The sequence below is a fragment of the Anomaloglossus baeobatrachus genome, chromosome 4 (assembly GCF_048569485.1).
Source record: "Anomaloglossus baeobatrachus isolate aAnoBae1 chromosome 4, aAnoBae1.hap1, whole genome shotgun sequence".
In the NCBI taxonomy this organism is placed as follows: Eukaryota; Metazoa; Chordata; class Amphibia; order Anura; family Aromobatidae; genus Anomaloglossus; species Anomaloglossus baeobatrachus.
Genome location: NC_134356.1, coordinates 62779114 through 62794927, shown reverse-complemented (window position 1 = coordinate 62794927; position 15814 = coordinate 62779114). Strand labels below are relative to the sequence as shown.

At 46.7% G+C, this 15814-nt stretch overlaps 1 long non-coding RNA gene across 1 annotated transcript in view; it reads left to right on the top strand.

Moving 5' to 3' along the window:
* The first annotated feature begins 7956 nt into the window (after nt 1–7956).
* The window catches only part of LOC142301215 (uncharacterized), a 125344-nt gene continuing 117486 nt past the window's right edge, over nt 7957–15814 (top strand). The window contains exon 1 of the long non-coding RNA XR_012752712.1: nt 7957–8134. This is a non-coding gene — a long non-coding RNA (uncharacterized LOC142301215). The remainder of the gene's footprint in view (nt 8135–15814) is intronic.

Below are 15814 nucleotides of genomic sequence, written 5' to 3'. Positions count from 1 at the left end.
AAATCAACCTTACAACACCACCGACACAGTGGGGTGAGAAGGGACATGCCGGGAGTCCAGACGTGGACCCGCACTTCTTCAATCTCTTTCCAAAAAGCAAAAAATCATATGAGAATGCATGTGTGGATGTATTCCTCCTGAACACAAAGCGATAAACTGGCTGGGACTGGCTCACCAGGGGGTGTATAAGCTCAGAGGGAGGAGCTACACTTTTAGGTGTAGTACTTTGTGTGTCCTCCGGAGGCAGAAGCTAAACACCCAAGGTCTGGGTCTCCCAAAGGAACGATAAAGAAAACACTTTTATTATATCTTATTAAAATGTGTATACATCCCACACCATGAATGACACACATAAAATTCCCGGACCATGGGACAGCCGTAATAGATTATTCCTGTCAAGAGAAAATTATATACACCTTCAGGGTATCAATTCAATAATATTATTAAAAGGGGCAGGTTCTAGATGACCCTCAATCTTTCTTACCCCTACCTACCAATGGAGATATAACTTGCGTTACACGCACCCTAAAAGGTAAAGTGGTGCCCCCATTCCTTGGCGGCTTTCCCTCATATGATATCCCTAGCCTCCCTTCTTATCAAGCAGGGCTTATAGGGTCATGTCATTTGATATCAGAAGAAACAATACAAAAAGAATCACTGTATTTGGGACAAATACCCTTCAGTAATAGCCTCTCTCTCTTATGGTGATACCCCGGCTCTCCATAGTTCTTAACCAAAAAAGAAGTAACAGAGCCTCGACGCGTTTCCTCCCATTTATTAGTTGGGGTTCATCAGGAGACGGGATTAAATTACAGCACAATCGCCCCTGGAATAAATAAATACCTTAAACCCCAAACTTAAGTCCAAATGTAGTGTACCCTGCATATTATGATCAGAGAATTACATACCAAAAGCTGTCAGGTGGCTGCATATATTGCAGCACACGCCTCTCCGTACCGATGCATATGATAGACGGCGTGCACTGTGACCTGCCGTCCTTACATACCCCTATCAAATCATTTAATCAGGTGCTTGTGCAGGATATGCCCCATCTCCATGGTAACCCTGAATGTTTATGGTGGAGCACGCTCACTATTCAAAGAATCCGGAAATACACCGGATGTACCTGTAATCACATGATTCACCTAGCTCTGATGTCCCCACAGGTCCACGTCATCAGGCTTCCACGGATATCTATGATGTTTATGGTGGAGCGCACACTGCGTCTCAGGAACCCGAATATGACGTGACCGTTCGGTATGTCATACAGCGCGCCCGGCACCGCCCCCATGGGCGTTATTTTGGGGATCACCTGAATTTTCATTCAGCCAGGTCCGAGCGTGTTATCTCTATCTCCGCCTTTGCCGACGTCACCGAGGGCTCACATGGTTTACCCGATCCTGCTGTCCCTACCAGTCCACAGAATCACAGTACTATAAATACCTATATTAATATTAGTGGATGGCATATTATATTACAGGGGCCTAGATAGCAAATGATCACTAGGGCCGTCACATGATCCAACTAGTGACGCACATGTGGGCGTGACCACGGAATCACATGACCCCTCATTTATAGAGGACACAGCATCAACTCCCTATCTCCATCTCTAAATGGAAAAGGAAGGGACGGCACCACCTGAGAGCGGGATCTCCTAGGTACAAGAAGCACAATATATTGAAAGAAGAGAAAAGCGTACCTAAGGAAACGGGATCGCCACATGTCGTATCAAAAAACACTGAATTTTATTTGGTAATGCAAAAAACCACACATGACATGAAATACAAAAATACAAAAATGACACAAATAGACACCTCTAAAACCATTTAAAAACATGGATACAAGACAAATAACCCATATGAAGTGAGAAAATAGTGTCTCCACACATAAAGATAATCCTAAACACGAGTCCTACATAGCCCTGTGGTTATACAGCCCATAGTTAATAAAGACATGGAGAGCTGCTATAGCTCTGGGAAAGAGGTTTCCTTAACTGACCAGCCGGTTAGTGACACATGCATGTGATCCCAGCTGATAGGGGGTCCTGGTATCATACACCATATAGTAACTAACAAACTAATAGCCACAAGCAGCAAGAATCCAGGAAACCCAATAGATGCCTGGAGAATTCCTTATGGCCAGAAGAGCCCGGCCTGAAGGCAAGCCCTACAATCCTCCATGAGGAAGGGAGGCAAACCTGTGTAAGTCCAGGGCAGGACAGGTGAATCTGCTGGACCAGAAGTGGATTAAAGCCCCACACGTATCGCCACTGTTCGGCGGCTTTCTCAAGGGCAAGGCATAAGACAATCTAACACATGTGGCATATATTTAAATGCAAAATAGTAAACAGATAAAGCATATCACCTGTGTGTAGTCATTCATGTAAGCCGGGATAGCGGTGTATGTGTTAGCAAGCACTAATGACGGCAGATCTGGAGAAGTTGCCCGGGAGACCAGCAGACGCCGGGGTTAATGCGCATGCGCCAGGACTGAGTGGTTGTTGCACGCGCAGACGCGCTGATGATATTAAGGTTGTCCTTGAGGTCGTCTAGACAACCACCTGATTTGTTGCCGATCCACACATGCACCCGTGGCAAACAGCCGGCGCATGCACGCAGTGACAACACATCGGGTAAATGTGGGCAGTACGTTATATAAGAGACCGCATATACAAACTGCATGCACCATGGATAGGCGCATGCGAGATGAAAGGGTGCTTTACACGCGACGACATCGCTAACGATATATCGTCGGGGTCACGGTGTTTGTGACGCACATCCGGCGTCATTAGCGACATCGCAGCATGTGACAGTTAGGAGCGACGATCAACGGAAAAACATCAAAAATCGTTGATCGTTGACACGTCGTTCCTTTTCATAATATCGGTGATAGTGCATGCCGCTGGTTGTTCGTCGTTCCTGCGGCATCACACATTGCTATGTGTGACACCGCAGAAGCGACGAACATCTCGAACATCTCCTGCGTCCACCGGCAATGAGGAAGGAAGGAGGTGGGCGGCATGTTCCGGCCGCTCATCTCCGCCCCTCCTCTGCTATTGGGCGGCGGTGTTGTGACGCCACTGTGACGTCGCTGTGAAGCCGAACGCACCTCCCCCTTGAAGGATGGATTGTTCAGCAGCAACAGCGACGTCACAGGACAGGTATGTGCGTGTGACGCTGCCGTAGCGATAATGTTCGACCACCACATATCGTACCAACGACGGGGGCGGGTGCTATCGCTCACGACATCGCTAGCAATCGCTAGCGATATCACAGCGTGTAAAGTACCCTTAATGGTGCAGGAGGTGGATTTGGGCTGTACATTAAGGGTGGCTTTACATGCTGCGATATCCGGCCCGCATATCGCTGCCGTTAAGCAAAAAAAGCGCACCCCCGTCACACGTACTTACATGGCTTTCGACGTCGCTGTGACCCGCGAACCGCCTCCTTTCTAAGGGGGCGGTCCGTTTGGCGTCACAGCAACGTCACTAAGCGGCCGCCCAATGATAGCGGAGGGGCGGAGATGAGCGGGACGTAACATCCCGCCCACCTCCTTCCTTTTGCATTGTGGCCGGAGGCAGGTAAGGAGATGAACCTCGTTCCTGCGGCGTCACACGTAGCGATGTGTGCTGCCGCAGGGACGAGGATCAACTTCGCCTCAGCGACAGCAGCGATAATTGGGAGCGGACCCCCATGTCAATGAGGAGCGATTTTGGACGTTTTTGCAACGATCCAAAATGGCTCCTAGGAGTCACACGCTACGACATCGCTACAGCGGCCGGATGTGCGTCACAAAATCCGTGACCCCAACGAGATCGCTGTAGCGAAATCGTATTGTGTAAAGCCCGCTTTACTGTGGGACCACATGTTTTTTGGGGACCACATATTTATATATAACGCATGCGCCGTAACCCGATAATCGGCGCATGCATGGTGAAGTTAATGGTGCGAGGAAGCCCTAATTATTAAAGGGGAGGGCCCAAGAGATTGCCTGACAATAAACCAAATAATGTATGCGCTTATGCCATTCAGCCGGCGCATTGCGATAGTGTCAGGAAGGCAATCAGGGGAGTCGCAAAAGGGCGAACTCCAACCTGTTGTCCAGGAAACCACCAAACATTCAGCTAGCATATGCACGCGTGTGAGTCACATGGCCAGCGCATGCATGTTACAGCCAAGACCAGGCTGTGGATTCAAGAATATAGACATTTGGAATTCCTGGACCACAAAACATCCTATATGTATATGAATACACATATTTTACAATTAATTATTGTTTTACATAGGCACAGCACAACCTACCGTATATACATATAGGGGGCCCCATCACACACTCATACCTGCAACCCAAATCTCAAACAATTTTGAATAATTTTAAATATTTCTATATTATTGACCTTAAAAAGTACAACCTAACTTATAAATATCAACTGTAAATGTCACAATTTTGCTGATTTTATTAGGGGAATACATGAGTGAGGATAAATTCAAAAGAGGGTGCAAACCTAGTCCCATGTACCCAAATGGCCAGGGTAATAGCAATACCAAATAAAATTCAGTGTTTTTTGATACGACATGTGGTGATCCCGTTTCCTTAGGTTCGCTTTTCTCTTCTTTCACTATCTCCATCTCTAACAGCGTCACCGAGGGATCGTACAACGTGTTTACTGAAACCAGTGAGAAAGGGATATAATGGCCCCATCTCACAAAATATATATTACCGATGTATCCTCCGTCCGTTGCTCAAGAATACAACTACGATGACTAGCAGGTGGATCATCTATATATATAATTGCCTTATTCTGTCTGTCTGTCTTGCTCCAAAATTGTGTCACCGTGACAGTGTCACCGTGACAGTGTCGTTAGAGTGACAACTGTCGGATTGGCGGCTGGGCTTGGCATGGCCCCGCCCCCCCCACGGATTGGCCGTTCGCCTCGGTCTGGCCCTGCCCCCCGCATGGATTAGCCGCTCGCCCCGGCCCGCCTCACGAATCGCCCGCTCCAGCGTACACCGGCTCCCAGTACACATGTGCAGGGAGACGGCATACGCTGACGCCTCGCCCGCTCAGCCCCTTCTCCAGCGTACACCGGCTCCCAGTACACGTGCAGGGAGCCGGCATACGCTGACACCTCACCCGCTCAGCCCCGCTCCAGCGTACACCGGCTCCCAGTACACATGTGCAGGGAGCCGGCATACGCTGATGCCTCGCCCGCTCACCCCCGCCACACGTTGGCACGCTCGGCCCCGCTGGGATCGTAACCAAGCCGGTGTACGCTGGTAACCATGATACACATTGCGTAACTATAGGAAGCGCTTCACTTAGTTACCCGATGTGTATCATGGTTACCAGCGTACATCGGCTCCCGGTACACATGTGCAGGGAGCCGGCATACGCTGACGCCTCGCCCGCTCAGCCCCACCCCCGGCACACGTTGCCACGCTCGGACCCGCCCCCGGCGGCCCCAGCATGGGGGATGGAGCACGATGGGGGGTGTGCAGCATGGAGGATGGAGCACGATGGGGGGTGCACAGCATGGGGGATGGAGCACGATGGGAGGTGCGCAGCATGGGGGATGGAGCACGATGGGGGGTGCGCAGCATGGGGGATGGAGCACGATGGGGGGTGCGCAGCATGGGGGATGGAGCACAATGGGGGGTGTGCAGCATGGAGGATGGAGCACGATGGGGGGTGTGCAGCATGGGGGATGGAGCACGATGGGGGTGCGCAGCATGGGGGATGGAGCACAATGGGGGGTGTGCAGCATGGAGGATGGAGCACGATGGGGGGTGTGCAGCATGGAGGATGGAGCACGATGGGGGGTGCGCAGCATGGGGAATGGAGCACGATGGGGGGTGCGCAGCATGGAGGATGGAGCACGATGGGGGGTGTGCAGCATGGGGGATGGAGCACGATGGGGGGTGGGCAGCATGGGGGATGGAGCACAATGGGTGGTGCGCAGCATGTCGGATGGAGCACGATGGGGGGTGCGCAGCATGGGGGATGGAGCACGATGGGGGGTGCGCAGCATGGGGGATGGAGCACGATGGGAGGTGTGCAGCATGGGGGATGGAGCACGATGAGGGGTGCGCAGCATGGGAGATGGAGCACGATGGGGGGTGCGCAGCATGGGGGATGAAGCACGATGGGGGGTGCGCAGCATGGGGGATGGAGCATGATGGGGGTGCACACCTCCCCCCAAAACACACACACACCGCCACACGCGCACCGCACAACACACCACACACACTGGGAACCACAAACACCGCCCTACACAGACACCGCTGCACACACACACAACACCCAACACACAAACACCGTAGCATACATAAATATACGCACATACCGCGCAACACACACACTGCACAAAACATACCTACCCCAAAACACACACACGCACTCCACACCCACACAAACCGTGCAACACACACAGCACCACACACACAGAACGCTGCAGACACACAGCGCTCCACAAACAACGCAACACACACAACGCAACACACATACAACACCGCTCTCACACCCCCCACGCAGACAACACCCAGAACATTTAGGCTATGTGCGCACTAGAAATGTGAAGTTTCTCAAGAAAATTTCTTGAGAAACTTCTGGGAGTGAAAGATTTCCGGACCTCCGGAAAAAATCCGCACCAAATCCGCATGCGGATTTGCCGCGGATTAGCCGCGATTTTCCCGCGGGTGGTTCCCTGCGGATTTTGCAGGCTGTACTGCCGAAATCCGCAAGGTACCTGCGGAAAAGAATTGACATGCTCATTTTCTCAAGAAATTTTCTCGAGAAATTCTTCTCAAGGAAATTTCTTGAGAAAAATCCGCACAGTGCGCACAGCTATTTTTTTTTCTCATAGAATTTGCTGGGAAATGTCTGCACAAAGATTGCAGACATTTCTCAAGAAATTTCCGCGGCAAATCCGCGGGTAAATCCGCGGGTAAAACGCACTAGTGCGCACAGGCCGCTTCAGCGCCCTACACAAACACTTGGTAACTACACACAACAACATCTATATATTATATATATATATATATATATATAACAAAAATCATACATTAACTACACAATACGTAAATTCTAGAATACCCGATGCGTTAGAATCGGGCCACCTTCTAGTATATTAATAAACATCATTAGGATTCCACCTCTTTTGACATCATCTCTAGGTCACATGACCTGCTATGCTTACAAGATATACTACCAAAAACAGCATTAATCTCACTCAGAGAGTGTCATATATCCCATTATATATGGGGCCCTCTCTCAATAGAGGGAAATCTCAACATCCATAGGAGTCACATTAGAAAATATATTCTGATTTCACATTTAATTATTCAACAATGTACATGTTTTTAACCTAAGTTGGAATATTAAATTTGCCAGTAGATCCAAAATAGATAGGGGATCCCTTGGTGACGCTGTTAGAGATGGAGATAGGGAGTTGATGCTGTGTCCTCTATAAATGAGGGGGTCATGTGATTCCGTGGACACGCCCACATGGGCGTCACTAGTTGGATCATGTGACGCCCCTAGTGATCATTTGCTATCTAGGCCCCTGTAATATAATATGCCATCCACTAATATTAATATAGGTATTTATAGTACTGTGATTCTGTGGACTGGTAGGGACAGCAGGATCGGGCAAACCATGTGAGCCCTCGGTGACGTCGGCAAAGGCGGAGATAGAGATAACACGCTCGGACCTGGCTGAATGAAAAGTCAGGTGATCCCCAAAGTAACGCCCATGGGGGCGGTGCCGGGCGCGCTGTATGACATACTGAATGATTACGTTATATTCGGATTCCTGAGACGCAGTGTGCACTCCACCATAAACATCATAGATATCCGTGGAAGCCTGATGACGTGGACCTGTGGGGACATCAGAGCTAGGTGGATCATGTGATTACAGGTACATCCGGTGTATTTCCGGATTCTTTGAATAGTGAGCATGCTCCACCATAAACATTCAGGGTTACCATGGAGATGGGGCGTATCCTGCACAAGCGCCTGATTAAATGAAATGATAGGGGTATTTAAGGACGGCAGGTCACAGTGCACGCCGTCTATCATATGCATCGGTACGGAGAGGCGTGTGCTGCAATATATGCAGCCATCTGACAGCTTTAGGTATGTAATTCTCTGATCATAATATGCAGGGTACACTACATTTGGAATTAAGTTTGGGGTTTAAGGTATTTATTTATTCCACAGGCGATTGTGCTGTAATTTAATATCCCGTCTCCTGATGAACCCCAACCAATAAATGGGAGGAAACATGTCGAGGCTCTGTTACTTCTTTTTTGGTTAAGAACTATGGAGAGCGGGGGTAGACAGAGACTACAGTGGAACCTTGGTTAACGAGAACAATCTGTTCTGGGACTGTGCTTGTTAACCAAGTTACTCGTTAGGCAAAGCAAGATTTCCCATAGGAAATCATTGCAATGCAGACAATTCGTTCCACACCTTGTTAAATGTCTCATCCTGGTCCCCTATTGTGTCATTCCACACACGTACAAACACACACAAACTCACACAAACACGTACAAACTCACACGCACATATTATATGCTCACCTTACCTTCCGTTCCATCGCCGGCCTGCTGGGACTTGCTGTTCAGTAGCACGGGCTGTGTATCGTGTAACCATGACGACGAGGGAGGAACTTCCGCACCCAGAGCGCTGACGTCAAAGGCAGGAGCCTCTGATTGGTCAGTGCGCTGCCTTTGAGTAGCGTCTGACAGCAGAAGTTCCTGCCTCATCACCGATGTTTACCGATACACATCCTGGAGCGGCCAACTGCGTGAGGCTGGCGATGGAACGGAAGGTACACATATTATATGCCCACCTTACCTTCCGTTCCATCGCCGGTCCCCTGGGACTTGCTGTTCTCCGGTACGGGCTGTGTATCGGGTTACCATAACGACGAGGGAGGAACTTCCGCTGCCAGAGCGCTGACGTCAAAGGCAGGAGACGCTTGCCTCTGATTGGCCAGCGCTCTGCCTTTGAGTAGCAGTGACAGGAAGTTCCTGCTTCGTCGCTATGGTTGCCGATGCACTGCCTGGAGTGGAGCGGCGAACTACAGGACCCAGGAGGCCGGCGATGGAACTGAAGGTACACATATTATGCTCACCTTACCTTCCATTCCATCGCCGGCCTCCTGGGTCTTGTAGTTCGCCACGAGGACGTCGCGATATACCCGGGAACTACAAGAACCATGAGGCCGGTGGTGGAACGGAAGGTAAGGTGAGCATAATACTGTATGTGTGTGCGTGCGTGTGCTTGTGTGGACTGTAAGTGCGGGTCAGAGCGCGGTGGATGTTCGGAACCGGAAGTGTGTGCGGTATTTTGCTCGTACAGCAAAGCTTTCTCGTAAATCAAGTTGCAAATTTACAGGAAGCTTTGCTTGTTAAGCGAAATACTCGTTCACTGGGTTACTCGTTAAGCGAGGTTCCACTGTATTACTGAAGGGCATTTGCCCCGAATACATCTCAGATAAGTGATTCTTTTTGTATTGTTTCCTCTGATATAAAATGACATGACCCTATAAGCCCTGCTTGATAAAAAGGGAGGTTAGGGATATCATATGAGGGAAAGCCGCCGAGGAATGGGGGCACCACTTTACCTTTAGGGTGCGTGTAACGTAAGTTATATCTCCATTGGTAGGTAGGGGTAAGAAAGATTGAGGGTCATCTAGAACCTGCCCCTTTAATATTATTAAATTGATACTCTGAAGGTGTATATAATTTTCTCTTGACAGTAATAATCTATTACGGCTGTCCCATGCTCCGGGGATTTTTTGTGTGTCATTATTCACGGTGTGGGATGTATAACAATTTTAATAAGATGTAATAAAAGTGTTTTTATGTATAATAAGTAAGGTAACTCTTCAGGATATATTTTATTCCCTGAGCTTCTTAGGTGGGGAATGAACATGGAATATATGTACATAATAGGGAAATGTACACATATACCACACAAACAAGTGTATATTATATTCCCTATGTTAGATAGGTGGGGAATGAACATGGAATATATGTAGATTACAGGAGAATGAACATTTATCCTATATACACAGGTGTGTATTATTTTCCTTGTATTTGATATGTGGGGAATGAACTTGAAGTAGGTACAAAATGTTTAACAATTTTTACATTTCCATTATATTGTGTACCAATCTCACTTGGTGAATGTCTGTCAGTAGAGATAGACGGCAAAAAGTAATGATTTGTCTGTGACACAGGGAACAGCGAAAGGAAGAAATCAGGGGTTCTACACAGTAATCCGACATCAAGGAAAATAAATATACACCTGTTTTCATGGAATGTGTGTACATTTCCCTATTATCTACATATATTTCATGTTCATTCCCCACCTAAGAAGCTCAGAGAATAAAATATACACTTGTTTGTGTGGTATATGTGGACATTTCCCTATTATCTACAGATATTCCATGTTCATTCCCCACCTAAGAAGCTGAGGGAATACAATCTACACCTGTTTTTCTGGGATTTGTGGCCATTTCCCTGATGTCTACATATATTCCATGTTCATTCCCTACCTATCTAAGGGCATGTGCGCACATGTGCGTATTGCATGTATTTACGCTGCGTCTAGCATTGCAGCGTAAATGCATGCGTCCTGCGTCCCCTGCACAATCTATGAAGATTGTGCATAATCCTTGCGCATGATGCTTTTTTGAACGCAGCAATTTGGATGCTGAAATTTTGATCCAAAATGGCGCGTTCAAAAATGCAGCATGTCACTTCTTTCGTGCGCTTTGGATGCTGCTCCCACTCTGTCTATGGGAGAGACAGCATCCAGAGCGCATGAAATCGGCATCTATTCTGCTGAAACACTGCATCCATTATGCAGTGTTTCCGCAGTGATTTGAAGTGCACATGTGCTGACAAATCGCTGCAGAATTTTCAGCATATACGTGTGCACAAGCCCACAGGAAATAAAATATACACCTGTTTATATAGGATATGGGTACAGTGCCTACAAGTAGTATTCAACCCCTGCAGATTTAGCAGGTTTACACATTCGGAATTAACTTGGCATTGTGACATTTGGACTGTAGATCAGCCTGGAAGTGTGAAATGCACTGGAGCAAAAAAGAATGTTATTTCTTATTTTTATTTTTTTTTTTAAATTGTGAAAAGTTTATTCAGAGGGTCATTTATTATTCAACCCCTCAATCCACCAGAATTCTGTTTGGTTCCCCTAAAGTATTAAGAAGTATTTCAGGCACAAAGAACAATGAGCTTCACATGTTTGGATTAATTATCTCTTTTTCCAGCCTTTTCTGACTAATTAAGACCCTCCCCAAACTTGTGAACAGCACTCATACTTGGTCAACATGGGAAATACAAAGGAGCATTCCAAGGCCATCAGAGACACGATCGTGGAGGGTCACAAGGCTGGCAGGGGGTACAAAACCCTTTCCAAGGAGTTGGGCCTACCTGTCTCCACTGTTGGGAGCATCATCCGGAAGTGGAAGGCTTATGGAACTACTGTTAGCCTTCCACGGCCTGGACAGCCTTTGAAAGTTTCCACCCGTGCTGAGGCCAGGCTTGTCCGAAGAGTCAAGGCTAACCCAAGGACAACAAGGATGGAGCTCCGGGAAGATCTCATGGCAGTGGGGACATTGGTTTCAGTCAATACCATAAGTAACGTACTCCACCGCAATGGTCTCCGTTCCAGACGAGCCCGTAAGGTACCTTTACTTTCAAAGCGTCATGTCAAGGCTCGTCTACAGTTTGCTCATGATCACTTGGAGGACTCTGAGACAGACTGGTTCAAGGTTCTCTGGTCTGATGAGACCAAGATCGAGATCTTTGGTGCCAACCGCACACGTGACGTTTGGAGATTGGATGGCACTGCATACGACCCCAAGAATACCATCCCTACAGTCAAGCATGGTGGTGGCAGCATCATGCTGTTGGGCTGTTTCTCAGCCAAGGGGCCTGGCCATCTGGTCCGCATCCATGGGAAGATAGATAGCACGGCCTACCTGGAGATTTTGGCCAAGAACCTCCGCTCCTCCATCAAGGATCTTAAGATGGGTCGTCATTTCATCTTCCAACAAGACAACGACCCAAATCACACAGCCAAGAAAACCAAGGCCTGGTTCAAGAGGGAAAAAATCAAGGTGTTGCAGTGGCCTAGTCAGTCTCCTGACCTTAACCCAATTGAAAACTTGTGGAAGGAGCTCAAGATTAAAGTCCACATGAGACACCCAAAGAACCTAGATAACTTGGAGAAGATCTGCATGGAAGAGTGGGCCAAGATAACTCCAGAGACCTGTGTCGGCCTGATCAGGTCTTATAAAAGACGATAATTAGCTGTAATTGCAAACAAGGGTTATTCCACAAAATATTAAACCTAGGGGTTGAATAATAATTGACCCACACTTTTATGTTGCAAATTTATTAAAATTTAACTGAGCAACATAACTTGTTGGTTTGTAAGATTTATGCATCTGTTAATAAATCCTGCTCTTGTTTGAAGTTTGCAGGCTCTAACTTATTTGCATCTTATCAAACCTGCTAAATCTGCAGGGGGTTGAATACTACTTGTAAGCACTGTACATTTCCCTATTATCTACATATATTTCATGTTCATTCCCCACCTAAGAAGCTCAGAGAGTAAAATATACACTTGTTTGTGTGGTATATGTGGACATTTGCCTATTATCTACATATATTCCATGTTCATTCCCCACCTAAGAAGCTCAGGGAGTAAAATATTCACTTGTTTGTGTGGTATAAGTGGACATTTCCCTATTATCTACATATATTCCATGTTCATTCCACATATAAGAAGCTCAGGGAGTAAAATATACACTTGTTTGTGTGGTATATGTGTAAATTTCCCTATTATCTACATATATTCCTTGTTCATTCCCCACCTAAGAAGCTGAGGGAATAAAATCTACACCTGTTTTTATGGGATTTGTGGCCATTTCCCTGTTATCTACATATATTCCATGTTCATTCCCCACCTATCTAACACAGGAAATAAAATATACACGTGTTTATATAGGATGTTTGTACATTTCCCTATTATCTACATATATTTCATGTTTATTCCCCACCTAAGAATCTCAGGGAATAAAATATACACCTGTTTTCATTGAATGTGTGTACATTTCCCTATTATCTACATATATTCCATGTTTATTCCCCATCTAAGAAGCTCAAGCAATAAAATATACATCTGTTTATATGGAATATGTTTACATTTTCACATTATTTACATATACAGTTAGGTCCAGAAATATTTGGACAGTGACACAATTTTCGCGAGTTGGGCTCTGCATGCCACCACATTGGATTTGAAATGAAACCTCTACAACAGAATTCAAGTGCAGATTGTAACGTTTAATTTGAAGGTTTGAACAAAAATATCTGATAGAAATTGTAGGAATTGTACACATTTCTTTACAAACACTCCACATTTTAGGAGGTCAAAAGTAATTGGACAAATAAAAAACCCAAACCCAAACCCAAACAAAATATTTTTATTTTCAATATTTTGTTGCGAATCCTTTGGAGGCAATCACTGCCTTAAGTCTGGAACCCATGGACATCACCAAAAGCTGGGTTTCCTCCTTCTTAATGCTTTGCCAGGCCTTTACAGCCACAGCCTTCAGGTCTTGCTTGTTTGTGGGTCTTTCCGTCTTAAGTATGGATTTGAGCAAGTGAAATGCATGCTCAATTGGGTTAAGATCTGGTGATTGACTTGGCCATTGCAGAATGTTCCACTTTTTTGCACTCATGAACTCCTGGGTAGCTTTGGCTGTATGCTTGGGGTCATTGTCCATCTGTACTATGAAGCGCCGTCCGATCAACTTTGCGGCATTTGGCTGAATCTGGGCTGAAAGTATATCCCGGTACACTTCAGAATTCATCCGGCTACTCTTGTCTGCTGTTATGTCATCAATAAACACAAGTGACCCAGTGCCATTGAAAGCCATGCATGCCCATGCCATCACGTTGCCTCCACCATGTTTTACAGAGGATGTGGTGTGCCTTGGATCATGTGCCATTCCCTTTCTTCTCCAAACTTTTTTCTTCCCATCATTCTGGTACAGGTTGATCTTGGTCTCATCTGTCCATAGAATACTTTTCCAGAACTAAGCTGGCTTCATGAGGTGTTTTTCAGCAAATTTAACTCTGGCCTGTCTATTTTGGAATTGATGAATGGTTTGCATCTAGATGTGAACCCTTTGTATTTACTTTCATGGAGTCTTCTCTTTACTGTTGACTTAGAGACAGATACACCTACTTCACTGAGAGTGTTCTGGACTTCAGTTGATGTTGTGAACAGGTTCTTCTTCACCAAAGAAAGTATGCGGCGATCATCCACCACTGTTGTCATCCGTGGACGCCCAGGCCTTTTTGAGTTCCCAAGCTCACCAGTCAATTCCTTTTTTCTCAGAATGTACCCGACTGTTGATTTTGCTACTCCAAGCATGTCTGATATCTCTCTGATGGATTTTTTCTTTTTTGTCAGCCTCAGGATGTTCTGCTTCACCTCAATTGAGAGTTACTTAGACCGCATGTTGTCTGGTCACAGCAACAGCTTCCAAATTCAAAACCACACACCTGTAATCAACCCCAGACCTTTTAACTACTTCATTGATTACAGGTTAACGAGGGAGACACCTTCAGAGTTAATTGCAGCCCTTAGAGTCCCTTGTCCAATTACTTTTGGTCCCTTGAAAAAGAGGAGGCTATGCATTACAGAGCTATGATTCCTAAACCCTTTCTCCGATTTGGATGTGAAAACTCTCATATTGCAGCTGGGAGTGTGCACTTTCAGCCCATATTATATATATAATTGTATTTCTGAACATGTTTTTGTAAACAGCTAAAATAACAAAACTTGTGTCACTGTCCAAATATTTCTGGACCTAACTGTATTCCATGTTCATTCCCTACCTAAGAAGCTCAGGGAATAAAATATATAGCTGTTTATATGGGACATCTGTACATTTTCCTATTATCTACATATATTCCATTTTCATTCCATGTCTATGATGTCTAAAGGGTGCTTTATACGCTGCGACATCGCTAACGATATATCGTCGGGGTCACGTCGTTAGTGACGCACATCCGGCGTCGATAGCGACATCGCAGCGTGTGACAGCTAGAAGCAACGATCAACGATCGCAAAAGTGGCAAAGATCGTTGACACGTCGCTCCTTTTCATAATATCGTTGGTGGTGCATGCCGCTGGTTGTTCGTCATTCCTGCGGCACCACACATCGCTATGTGTGACACCGCAGGAACGACGAACATCTCCTTACCTGCGTCCACCAGCAATGAGGAAGGAAGCAGGTGGGCGGGATGTTCCACCCGCTCATCTCCGCCCCTCCGCTGCTATTGGGCGGCTGTTTAGTGACGCCGAACGCACCTCCCCCTTGAAGGAGGGATTGTTCGGCGTCTCCAGCGACATCGCTGAAGAGGTATGTGCGTGTGACGCTGCAGTAGTGATGTTGTTCGCTACGGCAGCGATCACCACATGTCGCAAGAACGACGTGGGCGGGTGCTATCGCGCACGATATCGCTAGCAATCGCTAGCGATGTCGCAGCGTGTAAAAGTAGATTTTGGGTACTCACCGTAAAATCTTTCTTGGAGCCTTCATTGGGGGACACAGAGACCATGGGTTGTATGCTGCTGCCACTAGGAGGCGACACTAAGCAAAACAAGGAAAACTCCTCCTATGCAGTATACACCCACCAACTGGCAATCATTCCTCAGTTTAGTGAGAAAGCAATAGGAGATAACAAGAAAGAACGA